This window comes from Crocodylus siamensis, chromosome 4 (genome assembly GCF_052110815.1).
Source record: "Crocodylus siamensis isolate JL-2025a chromosome 4, ASM5211081v1, whole genome shotgun sequence".
NCBI classification, from domain to species: domain Eukaryota; kingdom Metazoa; phylum Chordata; order Crocodylia; family Crocodylidae; genus Crocodylus; species Crocodylus siamensis.
Window position 1 is genome coordinate 24,495,030 of NC_143398.1, and position 24,654 is coordinate 24,519,683.

Here is a 24,654-nt window from a genome sequence, read left to right on the forward strand (position 1 = left end):
TCTGCCTACGTCTGCAAGTATAAAGTTTCCCCCAGAGTCTGTCTGACTGCTGCTTCTACCCAAAGACAATTTAACTCCATCTTTTTGGGCTGGGCTGTTCCATCTACACACCCAATGGTTCGGGAAATAAGTGTACTTTATTATTCACCCAAGCAAAAAGAAGCAATAGGAATTTTGGTCCTTCCTGAGTCAGAGGTGCAGGGCTGGACCCCTAGACATCCAGAATTCTTGTATAATATGCAGCCTTTACTGGCCAAGCAAATTCTTTATATTTAAAAAAAATTGTACAGTCACTGCTATTTCTTCAAATTGAAATTTACAGACCGTATCTCTCAATGATGCATTCTTGTAGTTTACTACTAAGCAGTTATATATCATCAAAGGGCTGTTGCACTGCAGAAGTCATGTGCTTTATTGTAAGTGACAGGACAGTGATAAAGCATCACTACTAACTAATAATGTTGGAAGAGAGTTGTCTGTGTTGGCTATGTTCTCTCTCTTGAGTTTAAATTAAAGGAAGCTATTAAGATATGCTTTTTCTCATTATTTTTAAACAAAACAATAACAAGCAATATGAAGGTATTTACATTTATATTTGTTAGTAGTTTGTAATGATCTGAACATGCTCATTTTACAAGATTAGTGATAGTATAAGGCGTTGGCCCATGAAAAAATTGAGACGTTTGTGTGAGTAGTGAAACCACTCATAGCAGGCAGATTGGATAGAAAATGTTTAAAATGAAACAAATACAACAAAAGCAGGCTTACAGAGCTTCTCGAAATGCCCGTATGTTTAGCGAAGGTGATGACCTGTTATGTCTCCTTGTCCAGCACCCTGAACCCACAGAACTACGCCTTCGTGTGGTTCTGGAATCTGCTGCTTCCCCTGTGTTGGATCCCTGTCAGTTCCTAGGAGTTCAAGGAGAAGCAGCATCCCAGAGTGCTTATTTTCAACTGTGACACACAAGAAGGGGATGCTCCAGAAATTAAATCTATTTGTTTCAGAGGATATTACTGCAATGTGATTGTCGTGGAGTTGCAGCTCCAGATAACTGGGAATCTTCAGCTATTGAATGCAGCTATCTGTTTAATTAAGCGTATGAAGCACATTACATCTGTGCTCCACAATCTTCACTGTCTTCTAATCAGTTTCTGGATGAAAATTAAGGTACTGGTTTTAACCTGTGAAACAATATATGTTTAGAGGAGACCTGAGCTGCCAAGGGCTCACACAGGGAAAAGGGCATTTAGGAGAGATCGAGTAACAGTCCAGCTCAGAACCAAGACAATTCCATTAAAGCCTCCTTTGTGCTGGTTTTAAGAATATCTAGATCTATGGATCCTGGCTCTTGCTTCTGTATCTCAGGCATTTTTAGCTGATTAGTGAGATGGGGTGCAGGTTTAGTAGGCACTAATCCACACTGGAGGTTGTTCTGGATTTTTGTTTTTTACTTAAAGTGTTATATATAGGCACAGAAAATGGGGATTGAAATGTTCAATACAGTTAAAAGATTTTCCCTCTTCCTCAAATGACAGAAATTATGTAACCTGGGGCCTTGTATAGAACTCTTCCTTTGTGCAATGAGTGAGAGCATAGATGACAGATGGGAAAATTCCTGTCCTGATTCTGAGCAGCAGATGGTAGGTGACACAGCTGGAGGCATGGACAGCTGCTGGAGCAATAGTAAGCCTAATTGAACTAGTTACTTAATCAAAATTAGGAACACATCACCATGAGGTATGGTTCCTAGCAAAAACTTTAGCAGAATAAGGACATGCTGGGTAGAATCCAATATGACAAGGCAATGAAACACAGATGGAGAAAAGTTACAAGCAAAATTACTGGAGGTTCGTGGTCTGTATGCAGAGAAGTTCAGTGCAGATGAGTAGAAGCGCAAAGAACAATCAAAGACAAGAAAAAGGCACATGAACAATGTTGTTGCAAAATGATGACTGATATAACAGTGAATGGGAAAGGGTAAAAAGGGAAGCAAAGGCAGAGGACAGGGAGAGAAGGAAAACAATATTCCATAGGGAGGCCAGGGAATTATGTCATCTTAAAGTTTAAAAAGGAGTCAGAGGTCACATAGCTGTCTGCTGCAGCTCTGAGACTGGTTGGAAAAAGAAACACTGAAGAAAATTTAAATGAATCCATTGCTTCAACCCATGACTATACTGAAAAGTTTTTGTAGGAGCCAAAGAGCCCCCAGTTTTGCATTTTCACTAGAGCGCACTTACTACACTTGGCTGCTTTGTCCAGTGCAATGAGTTTTAAAGCAAGAAGGCTTGCTTTAAAATTGAGCATGTAGACAGTGCCTTTCGGGACACTTTTGCACCATGTTGCCAAAACACGTTTAAGGAACCTATAGGAGCTTAGAGTCAGGCTTCACAATCCCCTCTGTTCCATCCCAAGATATTCTCTTTTCATCCCATGTTTTTAATTCCCAATTTCTCTATCATATTTCTCCCCAACCTGCTTTTTCTCATATCAGTTTCAACTTCTTTGTGATCTCACCGACAGAAGCAAGGGTGCTGAACAGAGTTCAACAGGGTTCCTATAAAATATTCCTATTTTACAGACAGGGCAGCTGCTCCTTCTGTTTCTGGGAAACCAGTAAATAGTAGTCAGTAGGTGTTTGCTTGCAGCAGTGGAAACCAGACAACTGAGGGGGAGGGGTATGACACAGATAATAGATGGAACTCGCCAGGTGCAGCAGCTTTCTTTGACCAGCTCCAGGTGCTAGTGAGCCTGTGAACTGAGCAGCAACTGGTGGGGTCAAATCACAGTGCAAATTCAGGACAATCAATAGTGGTTCTAGAGTTTTTGAATGTGGGAGGCCACAGTTCTAAATGATGTGTGTTGAACTCACTCCAACCATCCAGTGCAGAGACTAGAGCTTTTTCAGTTCCCTGGTACTTTGGTAAAATAGCAAAAGTCATTTGGGGCTGAGGCATTTTTATTATTATTATTTGTCAATGAACCAAACATTTTCAAAATTCATTTTGAAACAAACAAAACATTTTATACAACACAAAACAAACAGTTTCATTTTGTTCTTACGAGGTTATTAACTTTTAGTATATACATTTGGTAATAAAATCTTAAATTAGCCATTGTTTTGAAATTAAAAAACTCCCAAAAGCTTTGTTTGGAAAATATCAGGACAAAGCACTTTGATTTTTCCACATATGACGTTTGCATATTTTGTTGAAAGCATTCATAGGGACCAATATCAATTGGACACATTTTCAGTCAACCCCATCTCAGCTAAAAGATTTCAGCCAAAAAATCTAGCAGAGTTCTGGCTCTAGCAGAAAAACCGAACTGGGAGCTGCTTTGATAGCAGTGAAGTGAGGCTCCCTCACACTTTAAGACCTTGCAATTCCAGAATCATAACAGCAGGAGGGCAATCAGTTGGGTAGTGGAATATTATATCTTCTGTAAGAGGTTGCTCATCTTTGCTGTACTCTGGGTACTAGCTGCCTTTCCCAATGTCAAAATAAGCAGCTTTATTTGTGCAGCAGTTCCTCACCTGAGCTTGCTGAGAGAGTCCAGCATTAGGCCTCTAAACTGATTGCAGTACAGAACTCACCCACATTTTCCTTCACCTGATGCTAAACCCGTGTTAAGGTAGCAAATGTGTGCTCACAAACGTAAGCAAGTGTGTTTTGGAAATGCCTCACTTCACACTGGCAGGCAAGGTTCTTTGGGTAAAACTGATATCTTTTATTAGACCAACTCAGATAGTTGGAAAAATACTTCTTTGCAAACGTTCAAGTATAAATACCCTTCATCAGGCTGAGAAAGCATCTACAACTGGTGTGTTGCAATGGAATGAAGGAAGAGCACGCACCAACTGCGGATGCTTCCTCAGCTTGTCAAGGGTATTTGTACCTGAAAGCTTGCAAAGAAGAATGTTTCCAGCTATTTGAGTTGGTCGAATCAAAGATATCAGATTTACCCAAAGAACCTTGTCTGCCTATGCCCTTAGACCAACATGGCTACAACCTATACCTCTGTTACTTAACACTGGAAATTCTGGAGGGATAGGAGGGCTTCCACTCACTGTGAGCTATAGGAAGCAGAATTCAGTAATGTGATCAGAAGAGGGGAAGCAGCACTGTGGCTGAAGGCCTGTTGGTGTCAGTAGAAAATAGTGTAGCATCAAAGCAGATATAGCATCAGTGAAGCTGTGTTAGGACAGGCTTAGTGCTGAGTTTTAGTTGACTTCAAACTTTAAGTTTACAGCGAGGACTCAGAGCTGAGTCTGCACATGGATATGTCCACATGGCATGCCCTGCCTCTGCTGGCAAAGCCACTTGCAAGTACACCCCACTTGCACACTCCCACTCTCAACTGCATGCCCAGAAATGTGACACTGAAGATGCCTTGGGGATATCCCCCTGCAGTCGCTTTCAAGCACCCCAGTGACCAAACTCTTGAGAGTGGCTGCAGTGGGAGATGCCTCCAGGCCAGCTTCATCACTACATTTTTAGCACAGTGTATGCAGGCAGGAACAGGTGGGTCTGTCTGATGCATTGGGCCCCTCTGGAGATATGGGCATAGTTTAGGCATTCCCCAGTATCAGTCTGGATAGCTCTGCTGGTGCTATCAGTCTGGTGCTCATGTAGTCACACAGGATTGCTTCAGGACATGGGCAGATTTGGCGGAGGGGACAGGAATAAGGGGAGTACAGCGAGCTCTGGAACCCAGATGGCTAACACTGCCACCACTCACCCCCCAGCCTCCTTGCCCACTGGCTTCCCTCATCATCCCAGCCCAGGGCTTGGTGAAAGGCTGCTCCTGTTTCCTCTGGAGTAGGATGATGGTTTTAAGACCAGGCAGTGGAACTCCCCCTTCTGGGGTGTACCTAGGTTCTTACATTGCCATCTTCAGTGCTGGTCCGTTCAGCACAGTTTAAAAGTCAAACAATCCTACCCTTGTGCGCCCCCTGTTAATGGTTTCACTTGCCAGATGCTGTACATGGTTAGTGCATGTGGGCTTTGCTGTGTGGATAGATATCCCTAACCATCCACTGTAACTGCTCAATCAGCCTTCTTCATCACTCGGTGCATTCCCTTGAGCAATCTTAGGAGGAGAGTAACTTCTAGGCAGAAGTGAGAGTGTGATTGAGGGGCAGCTTTAAAGAAACTTCAGTATCCCTCATCATAAGCAGCTGTTGCTGGGCTTTTGTAAGGCAATGCTCATGAGCATTTATGGGGTCATGATTCAAATGTCATAGTTCAGCAGAGGACTGGACATGGACCCAGACCCCTGGGCTGTGATGGCAGAAAAGCTGCTGTGGTGACATAGATGGAAACCATGTAAATTATAACCAGTGCAACTAACTGAGGCTCTAAGCAGTTAAAAGTCTCAGTTCCAGCTGTAGTGCAAGAAGCTCAAAACAGTGACTAGAAAACATTTTCTGACCTCTTTCCCCATTAAACCTATCTGTAAAAAAAGATTTTGCATTTGATAGTATGTAGCACTTGCTGTGCATAGTGGTTTTCTCTTTTATAAGGGACTTATAAACCTTAACTAAACAAAACTTAAGCCACAAAATAATAGTAAATAGAAAGCAATTGGAGTCACTGCTCTTCAGAAATCTCCCTCTAGAGTTCCCATAGGGCCTCATCCTGTGAAGGACTGAACAATATCTAAAAGGAGATATTACAGTACCAAGGGTGAACTATACCATTGATCCTCACTCAGTTTTTACCTTGGGCACATTTTCAAAGTGACAGGCCAACACCTAGGTTTCTCTCCTGGGATTTGACCCAGTTTTAAACTGGGTCTCTGAGTCACAGTTCCCTCTTCACCACTTGTATCTTCAATGGGTCCAGATGGGTTTTAGTCCTTGTTTATGTTTTCCCAAAAAAATTCAATGACCAGTATGAAAGAGTAGCACAGGGAACACCTTGTTCAAACACATGCCCCTGACAGACATTACACTTAAAACATGATTAACTGGTTAATCCTGGGAAATTATTTAGGTTCAAGCACCACATGTTTTCCTGAACTGTCACAGGCTGGGTCAGCACCCCTCCTACCTCCACCACTGCAACAACTCACCAAAACTCACTATGGAGCTGTAAGTGGTGACAGCTCTGGGCTAGGGCCCAGGGCACACTCCCTACACACCCTTGCCCTTAGGGGGGTATGGAGAGGGGTGTGAAGGGATGTGTGTGTGACAAGGGGCCAACTCATAGGGGGCCAACTCACGGCCGGGTCTCAACTTCGACCCGCCCACCTGTCTCAGTAAGGGAGTCTTTTCTGTCACGACTTGTTCTGTAAAGTGGTGTAAAATGCAAGAGGCTGTCCATTTTAATGTCCTGATGCCAGGAAGCCCTGTCCATGGCTCTATACCATCCCTGCACCGTGGCCCATGCCTCAAAGATGGCATCCATGTTGCTCCTGTACCCCACACTGTAACCAGACCTCCAGAGTCTCACATGGGACTTTCACTCCCCACTGGAGCTCACAGTCAGTGCCTTCACACTGGGCAATCCCTAAACTTTTGACCCAAAACTCAGCCTCACCATGTTTAAGGGCTCACCAGGGTCTTGGCCTCTGGCCCAACTGCAGCCTCAGGCATCCACAAACTTACCTTTGCCTACCTTCCCCCTTCCTGGGGCTTCAACTTATACCCTCCTACTGGGGCCTTCCTCCTCTGCCCTCTCACTAGGGCCTTCACTTATATTATTATGTTTGTGGTGGCTGGCCCATGTGCTGCCTTTCAGGCCACCTCTACAGCCCTACTCAACACACCCTTGATGCACAGCCCTACAGGCTGCCACTGCACACCCTACCCCATGCAGGCCACCACACATCTTCTGTCCCCTCACTGGGGCCACTCAATTGCCCCCTCTCACTGGGGCCTCTGGGGTTTTGCACCCATGGGGCTCAGGTATCCAGAGACATGCTTGGCCCCCATGCCTGTCCCTAGGCCTGGGTAACCCACAAGGATGTGGGGGCTGGGGTTATAAGGCATCCCTCCCCAACTTTCACTGGGGAGGCAACTGGCCTGGCATTTCTGGGGAGCTCCCCTGCCATGGGTAGCCCCACCAGACCATCCTGCTCCAGCAGAGTGCAGCTCTACATCATACCCAGGACCAGTGCAGGCCTACCTGACTTGGCCCTGTCCCTACTGGGCTATATGCTGTTCCTAGCCTGCTTTCTCTACTGGACCTTCTGTTGCACCCTCTCTATTCCTGGCTGCCTCTCATCCAGAGGCTGAGTTTCAGCCTCCTTCATTTCAGCCTACTGTCTTGCTGAGCCTTTCTTCCCTTTGGTAGTGATGTCCCCCCCACATCAAGGGGACCTTCAGCCTCCTTAGGCTCTAGCTCTGCCTCCAGGCCAGTCACAGTGCCAAATAACTCATCATGGCCCAGGTCTGCCCCTCATGTTGGGCTTAACTGCCCTTCGGCCTTCCGGCCCCAGCCCTCTTGCATTGACCAGTCGGGGTTTATTTAAGCCCCACAGCAGCTGACCTCCTTAGACAACAGGGGTCCCCTTCTAGGTCCCGCCATACAGCCATCTCACACTGGACTTGCTGAGCACCCCAGAGATCTTAATAACACAGCTCTACTCTCAGCTGGGCTCACCTGAGCCCCAGGCCTCACCCCTTCCTGTTCTAAATCAGGGGCTTGTCTAGCCCCTGTGTAGGCCTGCAAGTTGTGAGCCCCTTTTCTAGTCTGGGCCTTGCTCTCTCTAGGCCCAAGACTTGGGACCCCACAGGGTCCCCAGGAACCTCCTACAACCCCATAGTTCCTCCCTTACTTCCAAGGTGTTGTGAGCAGCAGCTCAGCCAGGTGTTGCTGTTCCAGCTGCAGCAGCAGACTGCTGATTCAGCCCTGAGAGCCTGGGTTACAGTGGCTGCCTCACAGGACTGGCTCACACCTTCTAGCTGCCTGCCCTCCGCCATAAAGTAGCAGACACCAAAGGTGCTCTGCCACAGTATGCATGTGTGGAGGGGGTGCTGCCTGGGCACTAAGTCCTGGGAGCCTAGGTAGGTGGGGGGCGGGGAGCATGTACAGCTGAAATCACCTTAGCAGTGCAGTTCATGCTGCCCTGGCGCTCCACATGAGGCCAAGCCCTGCCCACTCACACTGGGACAGCCCACACCGTACTCCCACTAACACCCACAGCCCAGCCCAACTAGGTATTGTTCTGCTCCCCCTGCCTCCAGCAGTAGCTCCTGCTTCTGATCTTCCCCTGCCATGCCACTCTGCCATGACACTTGCCAAGCTGCGCCACTCTGGGTGGGTGGCCAGCTTCAGCTAGGTGGCTCATGCCCCAGCATACAGGACTCCACCTCCAGCTCTCAGGAAGGTGGCCAGGAGCTGAAGCCAGAGCCCTGCATGCTGGGGCATGAGCTGGCTGGCTGAAGCTGCCCAGCTGGAGCAGCACAGCAAGGGCAGGAGCAGCTTCTGACAGGGTTGTTCCCGATGCAACTGCAGCCAGCCAGATGCTGCTCTGCACCCCCTGCCTCCAGCAGTGGTTCCTGCTCTTGCCCCTCCTGGGCCACACTACTCTGGCAGGCAGGCAACTTCCGTTGGATGGCTCTGCCCCAGTGTGCAGAGCTCTGGCTTCAGCTCCCAGCCTCCTTCCTGGGAGCTGGAGCCAGAGCCCCATGCACTGGGGCTGGAGTTGCCCAGCTGAAGCTGCCGACCTGCTCACCCAGCCTCTGGAAGCAGCATGGCAGGGGCAAGATCAGGAGCAGGAGCCACTGCTGGAGGCAGGGGAAGCAGAGCAGCACACTGGAAGCTGCACCTGCTGACCAGGGCTGGGCTGCAGGCACCAGCAGGAGCCCGGCATGGGTTACCCCAGCATGAGTGGACAGGGCTTGGCCCCATGCCAAACACCACAGGAACAGACATGGGCCAGATCCAGTCACCTGGTGTTCTGGATTCAGCCCCGTGGGCCATATTTTGCCCACTCCTGGGCTAATCACATCTTAGCTAGTGACCTAGCCAAATATTCATTCAATTAATGTTGTGGTAAAGCAAAGAATAAGCCACAAAGTGATTAGACATATTTTGTGTAATAACTTTGTGCCTGGTTCCTGTCACACTTTAACTGAATGTGTGGCCAGTGTTTCCAGCCTCTGAAGCACAGTGGAGCCTTTCAAGAGGCTGGAGGTGCCGAATTGGTGCTCCCAGCCAGGGAGTGCACCATGCATTCTCAGGGCACACAGCTGAGCAGTGCACCATGCACTCCCACAGCTGGGAGCCCCAGTAAGCTAACTGGAGCTCCCAGCCAGGGGAGCACAGGAGAGCCATGTCAAGGCTCCCCCTGCACTGGCAATATGGCCAAATGGGTTCTGATGCTGGAGCCCACAATTGCGCTCCTACATGTGGCATGCCAGGAAGCATGATTGTTGACATCCTGCCTCAGATCTCATTGCACCTTTAAATTAACATCTGTCAGGGACCACAGTGTCATTTATCTGTCCACTAGAACACAAGAAACAGAAAACAAGGGTTAATACAGTTAAAGCTTTGTGTATATTATCTTACCTAAACCTTAGCCTTTCCTTGCAAGATTAGGTACCACCTGCTTTGTCTCATTCACCCTAGCACTTCTACAGGGTGCAGACTACCCCTTTGCCTCCTTTGCTTGTCTCTGACCCTGCAGTTCATGTCTGCTACTGAGTTTACAGGCAGTCTTGCATCCATTTCAAAGTCCCTATGTTTACCCTGGCCATCAGAACCTTGCCAGTCTGCTGTATGCATCTCCCCAGTGGGTTAGAAGCAGGTATGCAGTACTGGATTCACTGCATTATTCATTTGAGCAGTGCCAGTTAGGGCTCTCTAAAGCCATTGCTTTGATTTCTGTAGGCCAAGCTAACCTAGATTCATTTAACCTTTTACTCCTTTTGGGCCAGGAACACAAATACCTCTACACCTGCAGACAGATGTATAATATCAAGTTTCTAAGTCAGTGCAGATATCTCACATTCTTCAAGGATGCTTAAGGGCACAGACAGAAGTAACAATTTTTACCTGATCTGGCCCCAGAAAGCAGTTGATAGCCATGACAAAACATAAGAGCGTAGCTGCAGACTGCTTCAAAAATTGCCAACTAGGTGAAAATCTGAACCCTCGTTTCAAAATAGAGCATCTTCTGTAACTTGTGTCTGCACTGCCTGCCAGCCTGTCACTGTTTTCAGAATGGGAAGCAGGAAAGAGAGTGGAAGGAATTTTGTCTGGGTTTTTTCAGTCCTCACTGGATGGTGGGGTGGGTGTATTGGAGCCCCTCAAGGTGGCAGGGCTCCAATTCACCCACCTCACCCTCCAGCAGTGGCTGGGGAACTCTTAGAATGGGTTCCCTTTCCCCACTCCCATTCTGAAACTTTGCAGCCTTTCAGGGATGAAGGGCCATTGCTAAGAAAAACTGGCTGCAGACTCCCAGCCAGCTGCTAGATTCCCTTCCCCTCTACAAACAACAGTGAACTCCTGTTTGGTCTGGAGGATCCTTGTAACTCAGAATGCCTCCTGCAAAGTGTTCTGAGTTATAGTGGAGAGCTGCACTTCTGTCTGCACCCTAAAGCTCTCTGTTCCCATTTGTCAGAGTCAACTGGGGCTAAGGGTAATCAGCACCTCCCAGGCTAGGGATTTGGAATGAAGCATACAGTCTCACTTCCAAACGGAAAAAGGGAAAGAGAAAAGGACATAATCACTATTATTGGGCCTGTTCCCCAGGCGGTCTAGCATTATCCAAAGCTCAGATGCTCACTTACAGGAACATTTACTGTTGCTGATACTTTTACTTCTGCCAGGTTCAGCAAGTCATCAGCTCTTGAAAGGCAGTATAGTGTTGGTGCTGAAATGTCAACTTGAATAAAAAAGTGGCAAGGCCAAATAATCTCGAGGGCCTATTGTCCATTCCTCTTCTCTTCCCCGAGCAGAACTGTTAAAAGATCAGGAAGAGCTGCAGCAGAGATAAGTAAAGAATAGCACATGACAAGATGTGCAGTCATAAAGATGTACATGTGCGCCTCAGGTGCATTGTGAGGAATGATGCAAAAGTCAATGGCTTTATAATCCATTAAATGTTTGGCCTGTGTGTCTTTATGAGTGTGCTCCTCCTCTGCTTAGAACTTCAAGTATCAATCCATCCAAAAAAATGACATTAGAAAGAATTTAATCAAATCCTAGCTGTGCAGGATGAAGAACAGTAGGTGGTCACCCTTCCTGCTTCCACTTCTTTCCCCATGCAGATGAAAGTCTTCCATATCACTAAACTTTCCTGCCTCCATCCCCTGCCCCCACCTCCTCTCTGTGAGCTAACAAACCCACCCAGGCTCCCAGAACTTAGTGCCCCTTCAGCCCCTTGCCTTCAGCTCCCCTTCTATCCCTGCCCACTTCCACAGCTTCCCCCATGTGAGCATGGGACCCTTCGCGCCTCTAACACCAGTGCACCCTTGACCTGCGAGCCTGGGTCGGCACGACCAGCTTGGCGCAAGGAGGGGGATTTATGACCGGGCAGGTGGGTGATAACGGTGAGCAGGAGTCAGTATGATTTAAACACAGCATGATGGTTTCACAAAAGATTTATTTTACTTACACTTCTGATGTGCTGCAGCGTAGGCAGAGGAGCTGATTGATTTAGTTACAGCATGCAGATATCATGTAACCCAGCATTTACAGGGTGGGTAAGACAGTTGCTTCCGAGCGATTCATATAAGCCGTTGCAGTCTGCAGATTACTAAGAGCTCTTGATTAGAAAGAAAACGCCAAAGATAGAGAGATAAACGGACCGGTAAGACGAGACGGGGGTACACCAAAAAAAAAATATGGAGGTGGAGAGAAATATTTGTTGTGCACAGTCTGTTCTTCTTGAGTGTATACACGGTTCTCCGCTTGGGCGGAAGCTCCTTCAAAGTTTTATTTGACACCGGTGACCAATTACTATATGCCAATTATAAATAATTAATGAGCTGGCACTTGTGCTTTCTTTGTTTGCTCAGGTTTCATAAAAAAGGGGGGTTATTTTTACTTGGGTGGTACTGGTTCTGTTTGGTCACAGGATGGCGCGCGTAGCATATTTAATTTTACAACTTTACTAAAGTCAGCTAATCTCGTTACTATAGGTACTTTATCTTTCGTGCTGGGCTGTCAAGGTCAGTTTCTCTCTCAAGTAATTTGAAATGAGGCACAGACAGGGGTGTGTATATGCAGCACTGTTAATACAGAGGGATAAATTACAACCACAGAGTTTGTTGTGTTAGCTTCTGACCCTTTGCCATCTGACCTTTTGGCCATTGGCATCTGAAATCAAAGACTTTGATCTTTGACAGAGGGGAAAGGGAAGATCTCTGGCTAGCCTGAGCGTGACTGTTGGTTTTAGAAAAGAGAAGGTGGGTCAGTTTGGATCTGTTTTTCCCCATGAGTAGCCACCTGGTCCTTCTCCCTAAACCTCTTTTCTGTCACAAATCCTCTTAGGAGACAGTAAAATCCCTTAGAAAATGATAACTCCAGAGGATGTGTTAGCATTTTGGAAATAGCTACTGCCCAAGTGATGGAGCACTCAACTCTTCTCGAGAAAAACCAGCACATCTTTTAGTCTTGTGCAAGCTTTTTCTGAGTATTTTCTAGCAAAACATAACTTTTTTTACTAAAAAGTAAAGAAGCAAAAGACAAAAAAAAAAGAGAGAGACATGACATATTTCTTTTCCATGTCTGGTATCAATTTGCTTCCACCTTATTAGTCAGCCTTCATGCAAGTAGTAACTTCCCTCGCCTCCTTCAGATATCGCCTCAAAATGTACTTTGCTTACACAACAATTGACATTTGTGGGTGCCAAGGGCAGGTGAAACTTGTGCAGATAAACAGGCTGGACCCTCTACAAACCGTTGCCTTTTGGAGATCAGTCCTATGTGATTAATCGTGCTTCACTGAATCAGTGGAAAACATGTCAATGACTCCAGTGACAGCTGGATTTGGTATTTACATACCATAATGAGAACAGAAGAACTTGTAACCATGCTGGCACTGGAGAAAGGTATTAATGTGCTCACCTGGCCTGCAGTTGAATTAGAGTTGTGGAATCTGCCAAGGACTCATGGTTAACACTGAACAAAATTCAGTTTTCACACAACATTACACTAAGTTTTCATCCTGGAATGAGATGATAAATTGACGTGTGAAATATCCACAAAATAAATATCTAGAAAATTTCCATTCCCAAAAGTTGAAATTAACATTTGACATATTTTATTCAAAAAAATCTTTTATTATTCCCCAAATCAAATGTTTTATTAAGTGACTCAAAAAACTTAAATGTTAAATTATTTGTTCATTGTGGTCCATTGCGTTTTGAGAGTTATACCCTCTCTTTTGAGCTGGGCTTCCTGGCCAGATGACATTCCCCACAGTGTACACCAGAGGAAACTCAGTGCATTGACTTTTAGGAGACAGTTTCCCTTGGAAGTTTGTCCCATAGGACAGTGAGACTCCCAGAAGTATAGCTCTTGAAAGATAAAGTATTATGATAGGGGAATGTGTTTTAATGTTTTATTGAACTGATTTGATAACATTCAAGATACTATATTTTCCTCACTTACAATACATACCTTTTTCTAAAAATCAGCTGCTAGAAACTGGAGTGAGCATTATATGCAAGAAATGCAGTAAGACCAATTTTGCCATTTACTGGGCAAAAGTAAAATCTGCATGCAGTCCACAGGAAGCGGAACAATGAACAGGCTCAGCTCCCTAGCTGCTGCTACTCGGTTGCTTACTACAAGGAAAGATATTTTTTCTTCATTCTGCCTTTCAGAAATATGCAGAACATATTATTCCAGGGTGCATTGTATGCAAGAAAATCCAATAAATCAAATATTCTGATTCGTGTTGCACTGGCCCATAATCAAGTATTGCATTGTAACTTCCAAAAAAAACAAAAACAAAAAAACCCAAAAACAAAACAATGTTTTTTGGAAATATCTTTTTTTTTTTTTTTTTTGCAGAAACTGCAATATGTCCATTGGCAAACCACTCTCTCAGAGAATACTTAAAAGCTTTGCTCATCATGGAGAGAGTAGCAGTGACTGTGGTCCCATGCATCAGGCTATTGTGAATAGAGACAGACGTTGTTTATTTCCCAGTCTCCACCAAACAACTTCTTGAAGCCTGCTACTTCTTTTTCCATAAGGTTGATTTTTGCTGCTGGCTAGCTACCAAGTAAAAATTCAGACATCTGCGTGACAGATGTCTGTAGCAGGATGCGTTTTACCGCTTCTCCATCTGTGGTACAATATGGCAAGTCCATCACTCTCCTGGGCTGGGTGTGGTGCCTATTAATAAAGAAAGAAAACTGCAGCCCAGTTAAGAGACTTTTCCTTTACACCTGTCCTTATCTCATTTCTTCTTATGAGTTGGGGGGTTTTTATGTTTCCTGAGAGTGTGGCAATGCATTAAATGCTGATTGGATGACAAGTGCCTGAACTCCCAGTTATTATGTCTAGATAATCAGCTTGGGCATTGACCACTGACCTGTGCTCTTTCATGAAGCATAGGGGTCAGTTTCCTCTATTATTATTTTATGTAGTGTACTTTTAAGTCACAGTGTCAGGGAAAGTGGGACCATGATTAACATATCTCCCTTGCTGGGTATTTTACTGAAGAGACATCTGTGTGGGATATCACTTTACCATGCTCTTATCTGGGCTTTAATGCAACCTTGCGCCATTGAACACACCCCACCCTGAGGAGGGCAACACCTGGGATTTCAGGGCTTAATTCCCAGACAGCTCAGGGAAGCCTTTCCAGCCACCTGATACAGTGTAGCCTAACACCTTGGACTCCCAGGGATGAGGTTGTCAAAGAAGAGAAAAAAGAGGTAGTTTGCTGACAAGAGCACAGAGGCTAGATAATTTTGCCAAACTGCTGTCAATATGGATTAACTCTGTACCTATTTAGCGCAAAGACTTGTGATGCTCAAACCTGAAACTCTGGTGACCTTTCCTGTCCAAGGCCTGCCTTCCTTTCAGTGTGTCAGCTCTGCTGGCACCTGGCTTTTCAATTACTGTAAAGCTGAATAATTGATAGAGGTAAATAAATGCAGGTTTCTATTACAGAAGAATATAAGAAAGAAAGGGGCCTCCTGGGCATTAGTTGCAATCCTTTTCTGTCACAGGGAATCACACCATAAAACCCTGCTCATGAACTTCAAGCTCTAGCTTTGAACTGCTTAGCTTAAAATGTTTTGCCCCCTTTGCTCCTACTGAGAGCCTGTTCCAGAATCAGACTCCTGATGGTCAGAAACCTTCTTCTACTTTCCAGCCTAAGTTTATTCATGGACAGTTTATACTCTTTTCTTCTTATGACAAGATTCTCCTTCATCTTAAATAGCTCCTTTTCCCACCCAGGTCTGATACCCCTGATGTGTTTCTAGAGACCAGTTGTATTCTTAATAAAGTTCTTCTTGACCACACAGGCACTTTCTCTAAACAACTATTCACAGACATTTTAAAAACTGAATATTGACTCCCTTTGTTTTTAGCAAATAAAGGATGTCTTGTCTGAAAGGCCTTTCCTTCTAGAAGACATGAGATGTTTACTGCTGATTCTTTGACAGATTTGATTGGGTAAATTTCTTTTCCATGTGGGAGCTTCATCCCAACCCCACCTTTCACAATAAAAAAAAGACGTTATGAAAGCACAGGCATATCATTGTCTTCTATATGCCACCTCTCTTACCATATTTATACTCCAGTGCTACGGCTTTCATTCTTTGTAAGCTCAGTTTCTCAAAGTTCTACCTTATTTCTTTCTCTTCTCTCTATTATACATCGTTCTTCATACTCTACTCTCCTTTCCATTTCATGTGAACGTGGGACTGGAAATGACCTCCCAGGTCATGAAGTCCTGTCCCCACATATCACAGGCAATCACATCATATAATGCCCTGCCTGACTTTACAAATCCTTGTATTAAAAATAGCTCATATTTTCCCAATACTACATCTATTGTTCCAGAAGCGTCCTCCTCTGACAGTTAAAAACTTTCTCTTCGTTCCCAAACTAAATTTGTTCACCATCTGGTTATACTCATTTGTTCTTGTCCCAATGCTGTCCTTTAGCGTAGATAGATTTTGTCCCTCCCTGGCATTTACATACTTGTCATATGCACAAAGAGTAATCATATCCCCTGAGAGGTTTAAGTTTGCTAGGCTAAACTAGCCAACCTCTTTTCGTCTCCTCTTGTGATTGGTTCTCTAGTCTCCTAATCATCCTAGCAGCCCTTCTCTGACCTTTTCTTAAATATGGGGAGTCTAGAATTGTACACATTATTCCACATGAAGTTTTACTAGTGTCTTGGACAATGGTATTAATACTTCTGTCTTTATTGGAAATACCTTACCTGATGCATCTTAAGTTTATACTTGATTTTTCATGAGTGCATGAGTCATCCTATGTAATTAACTAATATGCTTATGTTTTTCCTCCTCTGTCTTTTCCAACTGATAAGCCTCCAATTTTTAGCTAAAAAGCTTGGTATTGTTTCCAAAGCATGTGACAGCACTCTGTAATATTAAATCTCATCCCATTTCTACTGCTAGTATTCTCAAGTTCACACAGGCCTTACTATATGATATTCCAATCCTCTTCAGTATTAACAATATGTCCCAACTTTATCATCAGCAAATTTCATTAATATCCTTGCATGTGTGCTCAAGTCACCAATATAAATATTAAATATAATCGATCCAAAGACTGATCCTTGAGGAACTCCATGAGTAGCCTTGCTTCAACTTGATGCTCTCCCTTTCAACACAGCCTGTTGTTGTCACCCCTTCAGCAAGCTCCTTCCCCATGTGAGAATTCTTGTGTTAATTAGAGGCACGCTAATATATCGGTCCATATGGAATCAACACCAATAAAAGGAAGGCAGGTGAGGAGGAGGGCAGCTCCCTGCTGTTGTGCACACCCCCAGGGGAGACATGGGGGGTATGTGCCCCCTGGATTTGTGTATAGGGCAAGGGCAGGCTGCCTGCTGTGGTCTCAGAGTCAAGGGCTGTGCTGGCCTCTTCCCAGAAAGGGGACTGGGCCAGGGCTGTACTTCATATCATAGAATCACAGAAGTCGGGTCGGAAGGGACCTTGTAGATCTTCAAGCCCAACCCCCTGCCTGGACAGGAGAAAAACTGGGCTCAGATGACTCCAGCCAGGTAGGCATCAAGCCTCTTCTTAAACACCCCCAGGGTAGGAGCCAGCACCACTTCCCTTGGAAGTTGGTCACAGATCCTAGCCGCCCTGACTGTGAAGTATTTCTTACAGATGTCTAATCTAAACCTACTCTCCAACAACTTGTGGCCGTTATTCCTTGTTATACCAGGGGGTGCTAGGGGAAACAAGGTCTCTCCCAAACCCTTCTGGTCCCCCCTAGTGAGTTTATAAACAATCACCAGGTCCCCCCTCAGCCTTCTCTTGTGAAGGCTGAACAGGTTCAGGTCCCGCAGTCTCTCATTGTAGGGTCTGCCCTGTTGTCCCCAGATCATGTGAGTGGCCCTCCTCTGGACCCTCTCAATGTTGTCCATGTCCCTCCTGAAGTGTGGCGCCCAGAACTGGACACAGTACTCCAGCTGCAGCCTGACCAGTGTTGCGTAGAGGAGGAGGATCACCTCCTTGGCCCTGCTTGAGATGCATCTGTGGATGCATGACAAGGTCCAGTTAGCCCAGCCAACTGTGACCTTGCATTGTCAGCCCATGTTCATCTTGGGGTCAATAATGACTCCAAGATCCCTTTCTGCCTCCATGCTCTCAAGAATGAAGTTTCCCATCTTATAAGTGTGCTGCTGGTTACTACTGCCCAAGTGCAGGACCCTTACCTCCAGGACAATACCAGAAACCTGTACACAGCCAGGCAATGTTGCTGCCTGACCAGCTAGTAGGGAACTGAACTGTTTATATAGGCAGCTAGGGATCGAAAATGACTGCTGCAATCAAGCACCTGCTGGCTGTTTGGCCCTGATCTTGAAGTGGCAGGCACAACAAACATTGCCCTGCCACAATATGTATCAGTTATCTTATCAGTTAAATATATCAGCTTAGTCTGATTAATTTCTGGTGAACTCATGAAGCATTTTATCTCATTGTCCCTTTACTTCTACCTCTTGCCTTCAAACTTTGCTCTAAAGCCTTGCATGCTCTTGAGGTCAGACTTCTGGGTCTGCTAGTGCACCATTCAGTTTTCATTTCACTATTTCATTTTTCTTTTTATAAATATAGGTACTATGCATGCTATTCTCTATACTGTACCATCCCTGATTTGGTAGATTTGCTACCAGACTTACAAATTAAGTACCTTGGCATTTTTTTTATTTGTTTTTGAGTTTTGTTTCAACCTTAAGCGTGGTAATTTCTATACACCTAAGTCTGAGGAGTATGCTCATTTAGTTTTTGTGCCATACCTAGATTATCTCTGTACTCGCTTTATAGCATATCCCCTTCTTTCCTTGTACTCTTTCATTTATTTGGCTAGAGAACCTTTAACTATCTATTTTCTAACAGACAGTTCAGCTTGATTTGGGTAATTGTTTCTTTATTCCTACACTTCCTGACCTCCAAAATTTAACTTTTTCTTTGCTGATAAATCTCCTTTTCTAATCTTTATCATTTCTTTGCTTATGCTCAATATCATTTTACTAGTTTGTTACACATACAATTAGGTTTGGAAATTTCCATATAATTTTTCCCCTTCTTTGGGATAGAGATAGTTTTGGCAATGTTGACTTAATGAAATCTGAGACCTTCTCTACATAAAATTCCCTGAGCCCTCCATGCCAGTTGACTCATTGACTAGTTGCCTTAATTTCTCAAAGTTTTCTTTTAGGAAATAAAAAATGCTTAATTGCAGACACATTTTTATCCTTCCTTTGAATTTGATGTAAACTGAATCACCTCATGATCATTCAATCTGGGTTTATTATTTAGTTCTTCCTTGCTATTTACCACAGCCAAGTCTAAAATAGCATTACTTCTCATTGGTTCCTTGACTGTCTGGTGAAGAAATCTGTCACCCATCACATCCAGGAATATCTGGGAATATCTGGGCCCTACTATATAGGTATATATACTATGTATATATATATATATACTATGTGTGTATATATATATATATATATACACACATACTATATATATAGATTGTATTCTCTATATATATATATAGATTGTATTCTCTAATCTATATATCAGAAGTTGAATTCTTCCATAATGACACAGTCCCCAACAGAACACGTAAACTGCAGCCCCAGCACAGGACAATTTCTGAAAGCCAGGAATCTCTCTTTTTAGGGATGCAATATTTCCTGTGTTTGTGTGGGTATAGGCAATGGTGAGCCAGCATAAGTTCCGCAGCTAGGCTCTACATCACTTTCTTGTATAACTGTCATAGTATTTATAAATAGAAATTCATTTGGTATTTTTCATTCAATAATATAACATAATCTCTGTTATTATTTTGAGAAACATCTGATCATGTACTGTTGTCCCTCATGATTTCAACTTGAGCATGTTTAGTACTAGAGGGGACTCCGATAACATTTTATTGGTTAGTCTCAATGGAATATAGAACTCAATGTGTTTCCAGTCTCTGAAAATATCATCTTCGCACTGCTCCTTGTGTATTCCAGCCCCAAAGTCTGAAATCTTAGAGTCTGTTTCTTAATGTGAGTGATTTGCCTTGTCACTTGCTGCCCTATAGCAAGCCATCTGACAACTCTTGTCAGAGATTTGCGAAAACCTCTTAAGAAAAGCAAATGTATATCTAGCATGCTTAGGTTATAGTTATTAATTAGTTGTTATGGAGTGTCAGAACCTTAACAAACACCTACTGGTGTTGGCCAGAGGAAGACTGATATGAAAAACTGGGGAAGAGCTATGAATGGAGTCTACCACTCCAGCACCTTGGAGGTTGGTAATGGTTGTTCAAGGCAAAAGCAAAATAAAACAGGCACAGATATAATTTTTGTCTGTTTCAGAGCAGCCCAAAGAATGCTAAATAATGTCAACGAGACTAGGCTGTGGCTTGGCAAGTTCTCTTCTGCCTCTGCTTAGGAAAACTATGATTAGCCACAGAGACACTGAAACAATCTGCATACCCAGAGAGACAATGCTATTTAGGCATTCAGAAGGTGTTAGAGTAACATAAAGTCAATATTTTTGCTAAGGGAAGCCTAGAAAGTTGTAGAAATTGATGGCTTACCACCCTTCCTTCTACTGGGAAAGATTCAATTTCTGAGTTTCCAGATTTTTTGTAAATCCTGTATTACTGAGCATAAAAATATATGCTTCAACAGCACTTTCACTCACTCATCTGGAATTCTTGTTTGTATCGTAATTTATATATTGTCATGTCTAATTTTTATGTGTATTAGAACATAGGCTTTATTTCTTCCCTTATTCTATCTCTCCTCCTGCTGAAGTCAGTGGATGTTTAGATAAGGTAGGACTGGCAGAATCAGGTCCAACATCTACGGTATATCACCAAATAAATTCTTTTCAGTTTAACTCAAATAGCAACATAAAATGGTTTTCTATTTATAAAACCAAAAGCAATTTCCTCACAGAGAAAAATCTCCTAATCCTCTTCAGAAGGATTAAAATGTAAAAACTTCTATCAGTACAAAATAGACCTGTAGGGGGATTTTTATACCTGTCTTTTCTCAGTCTTGCAGCTGATAAATGAAGCATTACCTGCTTAATAGTGTCAAGCATGCCTGTATCCTTATAGGCATTCAGTGAAAAAAACTTTCCTTAAGTAATGTTGACTTGAGGTTCAGTAATCTTATTTATGTTAACTTTCAAAGATGTGACACGATTCTTGCATCTGAAGATGGTGACCAAGCACTTATCCACTAGAAAATGCCTGACCTATACAAAGGCTTAACAAGTGTGAATATTCTGTTTGTCCTGTGTCCAAGAACTTTAAGATCAGCCTCACTTCAATTTTAATTTTTTCAGTAAGGCACTGATCCTGAAAGCACTTACCCATGTATTTAACATGACTAATGTGCAATGGGATAAGCCATCGTACTGGTAAATGAAGCATGTGCATAAATATTTGCAGGATCAGAAATTAAGAAAGCTTATTTCTAGCTTAATTGGAAGACTGAGAATCTTAATTGAGAAGTTCTCTAATATATTCCTTAGTTACAGGCATATGTTCCTAGTAATTTAGATACAAAGGGACTGTCGACAGCATTTTCAAGAAATACTTTGGGCCCGTGTCTGGCAAATAGCAATGAAATGTCAGTATATATCTGTTGTTTCTACATATCACAAAGATACCCTTCTGTGAGGAGAAACCGTGATAGCAGATAAATAAATGCTGACAAATGAAACCTTGGTGGTGACTACTGTATGCAGTCTGTGAATCAGCCTGCATGTCTATGGTTGCCAATGGTGTTTTCCATTCTAAAACGGTGGGTGAATGTTGGCCTTTGCATGCAGACTATTTCAGGTAGAACTATAGGAACTTAGAGTAAGCTTCATGGAAGCAAATCACATATCCAAGGGTGATGCTTGTATTTCAAAGAGAAACATAACTGTTTTAAAGGCATAACATAACTAGCTAAAGCAAGGAAATTACTGTACAATTTGTTTTTAAACTCTTCAGAGATCCTTATGAAATTGAGTAAATAAGTTAAAGCAGTCAACAGGCAACTTTAATTTGTTAAGCCAGCATGTACTCAGCAAATCACTCTATATCTAATTGTCCTTGATTCTAGGCCTAATTGTCCTTGGAAGTATTATAGGCAGTTATATGTACCCATAAGCAAGATCTTCAGTAAGAATGTATCATATGTACTAGTACAAAAAGGTTTTATTTAACAGCAGACATTAACTGCAGACTTTCTTTTTACTGCTTTTTTCACCAAATTTACTTATGTAACTGTCCTAAAGAAAACAATAATCCAAGTTACTGTTTCCCCTGTACACTGCACTGTCCCTCTCATAGCATTTCATAACGATGTTGTGTGCAGAAGTGTTTTTTTGTTTTTTGGGTGTTGTTGGTGAGTAAAATGATAGTATGTAACATTATCTTGAAATTGAAAGTCCTGGTTATGAGTCTTCTGGGACAATTTGAATCTGACCTAATGTTTTCATCTCTCTAATGAGATCAGAATTTGTTTAGGAAGCCTAAAGCCACAGAATATGCATTTCTCATTAATCCAAGTAGCTCCTTTGAACTATTCACTGAAGCAGGAAACTGCCAGCAAAATCCATATTTAAAATGTACATTTAAGCTCAGCAACATTTGAGCGGCTATAGCAAGTGTGAAGGCCATTTTAGGAGAACAGCGTACCCCAGTGAACCAGGCCAGCCATACTGAAGGAACAGATTTGCACTTAAGATGCAACATGCCTCCCAGCTAGAAAAGCCAGAAGAAAGATATACAAATGGGAAGTTAAAAGCACATGGATTTGCAGATTCTTGCTTAAATACTAACAAGTTAATTCATTTAACACAATTATTATCTTTAAGTTCTTCTTTTTTCCTATTTCATTTATGTGAATTGCATTCACTTACTCATGCCGGGGTCTGAATATGGAAAATTTATAAATTCGTTATTTCATAGATTTCATAGACATTTGGGCTGGAAGGGACCCCGGGGGATCATTGAGTCCAGCCCCCTGCCCCAGGGGCATGAAGTCATCAGGGATCATAGGTTCCCAGCAAGATAAGCATCCAAATGTGTTTTGAAGGTGTTCAAAGTGGGTGCTTGAACCGCCTCAAGTGGCAGTCTGTTCCAAAACTTGGGGGCTTAGACAGTGAAGAAGTTCTTTCTTACGTCCAGCCTGAACCGGTCACAGTGGAGTTTGTGACCATTCGATCTTGTCATCCCTTGGGAGACTCCGGTGAACAGATCCTGATGAGCACCCATGATAAACTTATAGGTGGCCATCAGATCGCCCCTGAGCCTGCGCTTTTCCAGGCTGAATAGCCGCATTGCTCTCAGCCTGTCATCATAAGGTCTGTTTTCCTGACCTCTGATCATGTGCATGGCTCTTCTCTGGATTCTCTCAAGCTTCTCCACATCCTTTTTGAATTGCGGAGCCCAAAACTGGACACAGTACTCCAGCTACGGCCTCACCAAGGCCGAGTACAGCGGGAGAATGACGTCCTGGGATCTGCCTGAGAAGCATCTAATGGATACAAGCCAGTGTTTTGCTTGCTTTACTAGCTGCAGCATCACACTGAAGACTCATGTTCCTGTTATAATTTCCCAGGTATACAATCTAATTATTGGAGGTTAGCATGAATTTATTTGCCAGATATTTAAGGCTGGTGAAGAAATAGGAATCATTGGAAATGGGAAAGAAAGGCAAAGCTCAGCTCTGGAGTGAAGAGGAAGTCAAAATGTGTACAATGCAGTGACTCACCATGACTTGAAAAAGAGTCAGTGCTGAAGGGGACTGAACACAATGTGCACTGTTATGGGCTACATTAACATTGCCTAGTAGTAGGTTCTATTAGTATGTTTGCCCAATATGGGCCATGTGTTTTACAGTCATGCTCAGTATTAACTGCATTAATCAGCTTCATAGCAGAGGTTTCCATTACTGAGCACATCCTGCTTTTAGTAGAAATTCAGTGATACACACTGTATTTACTGAGATGTCCTTGCATACAAATGTTAAATGAAGAGCTTTTTTCCCATGCTGATTGGGGAAAAAAACCTTGTCTTATGTAAAAAAAATATGATAATCAGCACTGTAACATGAGCTTCTGCACAACACAACAAACACTTCCAACTGGCTCATTCCTCATGCTTGGAAATGAATTTCAGTGGGGGGTTTTCCAGCAGAGTTGTATTATACATTACAGTTCTTTTCCCCATGGGTTGTTATCCCACACAGGTTCTTCTTGTAACTGATAACACACAGCACCCCTCAGCTTCCCCCGCCCTCAACTAGTGCATAGCTACACTCCACAGAAGAACCTCATTCTTTCTGCTGCTATAGAAATTATTGTTTTAGCTGCTCCTAGGAATTGATGTTTTTTCATGTTTGAGGTGTCATGAGTAGATTTCTGAGGTAAACTAAATCAGAGCATGGCAGCAATTTTGACAGCTTATTTTTGCTTACAGAACAGTGGCATTGGTTGTATTATTGAGGCATACATGCCTTTTACATAAAACATACTTAAATTAAAAGGAAACTGACAAGGTAAAAACTCACACTGTGGTAACTTCTGAATGATACAAGTATTGTCCAAGATTACTAGAACCAAAAAGAGAAGGGTTTTCCCTCTATTTTATTTTCAAACTGTTTCCACAGGACATTTGACTTTGTAGATAATCCATTTGTTTTCCTTGTACAGTTAGCTAGTTAATCAGTTTCCTCTTTTGTTTCATCTTCATCTTTTTTTAAGTCACAATGAAGCATAAACAAAATGTACTTAATGACAGGAAAATGTGATTGCACAATCACAAGAAACAGATGAGAGATCCAGACACAGGACTTTAATTTTTTAATGTTAGTTTATTAGGTTTCAAGTTGATGATGGATGTAATGATTTTACATCAAATGTGTAGTCACAGTTTATAATTACCTGACCTATTTGTTTTGCAAGTAACCTATATTTTATATTCTGGATGGACTAACACAGTTTAATAATAAATATGTAGATATTAGCAAAA

General features: G+C 43.2%; 1 protein-coding gene across 3 annotated transcripts in view; it reads left to right on the forward strand.

Moving 5' to 3' along the window:
• Window positions 1–24,654, forward strand: part of LHFPL3 (LHFPL tetraspan subfamily member 3) — a 468,184-nt gene that overhangs the window by 312,277 nt on the left and 131,253 nt on the right. The window lies entirely within an intron of this gene.